Source organism: Nematolebias whitei, chromosome 9 (assembly GCF_014905685.2).
Source record: "Nematolebias whitei isolate Nwh7 chromosome 9, NemWhi1, whole genome shotgun sequence".
Lineage (NCBI taxonomy): Eukaryota > Metazoa > Chordata > Actinopteri > Cyprinodontiformes > Rivulidae > Nematolebias > Nematolebias whitei.
The window spans coordinates 51102554-51104431 of record NC_056506.1 but is presented as its reverse complement, the minus strand read 5'-3'; positions in this window follow the sequence as shown (position 1 = coordinate 51104431).

Sequence of the window (1878 nt, the reverse complement as noted above, 5' to 3'; positions counted from 1 at the left end):
AATGCATCTAAGGAGGGAGAAAGACTGAAACATTCATTCCTAAGGTGCTCAGGTCCAAAAACCAAAACCTCAGTCTTGTCTGTTCAACAGGAGAAAATTAAGGGTCATCCAGGTTTTTATGTCTTTAAGACATGCTTGTAGTCTAAGTAGCTGATTGGATTCATTGGGTTTAATGGACAAATATAATTGTGTGTCATCAGCATAACAATGGAAATTTATCCCATGCTGTTTAATAACTTTACCTAATGGAAGCATATATAAAGTAAAGACCAACAAAGTCCATGCTCAATAATCCAGGTATACAATCCAACATTTTTCAGTCAGGTCATCTGGACAGTTTCTTTTTTTTTGTGCTGAAACGTTTCACCTTCGATCCGGAAGGCTTCATCAGTCAAGGAAACGCACAACAAAACTGATTCTAGGTAAGGTAAAGAGTATTGGTCCAAGTACTGAACCTTGAGGAACTCCATGACTAACTTTGGAGTATGAAGAAGATTCATTACTTACATTTACAAACTGGAATGTATCAGATAGCAGCAGCAGTCAGGAAAGATCAGACCCTGAACAGAACCGTTTTACTGAGGAGGAAGTGACTAGCTCCAGACAGGAAGAGGAAGCTGATCCTGAAGCTGCTCTGCTGGGACACGCCAACACCCTGAAGACCTACGGCACATTGTAGCATCATGCGTGTTGCTCTGACTTTTTGTATGATGACTGTGAAGAGGTTCTGGAACTGTGGAAGTCTGATTTAGCCCCAAATTTGAGACATGGCTGACTGAGCTCCTGAAGACTGAGGTGAACGTTCTGCAACATCCTCAAGTTTTGTAGGACATGAATCCAGTGGAACATGTGACAGGTGCTCCTTCGCTCGACCACACGACGGACAGTTGAGGGGACACAAATGTGAACTGAGCACAAGTTTCATTTACGTATCTGTTGGTTACATTATCTTCACTTTACATTTTGTTTGCTGGACTTTTTATTCTTTATGTCTTCGTGGTTTTTATAGAAATTTACTTGAAAATCTTTATAGTTAAAAGTGAAAAGAAAAAAGGAAGAGGAACCAGCGTGGTCCGGTTCCTCTGCGGCTCCACAGAACCTCTCCTCCGACATGTTTTTATTCAGGCAGAGAGGCGGTCAGCTGCAGCTTCAACATCTGCACCCAGCTCCCACTGGAGTAATCACATTACTTCCTGTTGGCTTCAGTCGGCCTAAACAGGAAACAGGAAGTGAACCTGAAGCTCTTCAGAAACCACCTGAGGTCAAAGGTCACGTGATGTCTTTAGCAGAGAGGACTTCTCTCAGACAAACACCGAAGAGGAACAAGTTCAACAATTAGGTCAAACATATTTTCAAAATAAAAGCCAACCTTTTTATAAACAGGAAGCAGAACTTTGTCACTTTTATTCTGAAAAAGAGACCAGTTCCAGTCAAAACTTGTTGTAGATCCAAAGTTTGTCTCTAAAAGTTTGAAGGTTCTGCTCACTGTGACCCGTCAGTGATCCAGTCAGGCTAAGGTTCAGGTTCTGGAGAGTCAGTCCGGTCCAGAACCCACTGTGGGTTCTGGGTCTTGGTTTGAGTGTACAGAACCATAAGTGAGTTTGAGATTTTCTAAAGCTGACAAACTTTGGATCAGAACCTTTCAAAGTGGGCCGGACCTTCAGGACTCTGTTTTTCCGCTCCACGTCCTCAAATAGAATCCTGATCATTCTGGTCCCGAGTCCGTTTGTCTGAAAGGACATCCTGCTGGACACCCCCATCCTGAGGAGGAACTCCCCATTTCCTCCTCGACTAGGATCCATTGTCCCGACGAGTCGGGCCTCCCGAGGAGCAGGGCCTCCCGAGGAGCAGGGCCTCCCGAGGAGCAGGGCCTCCTGA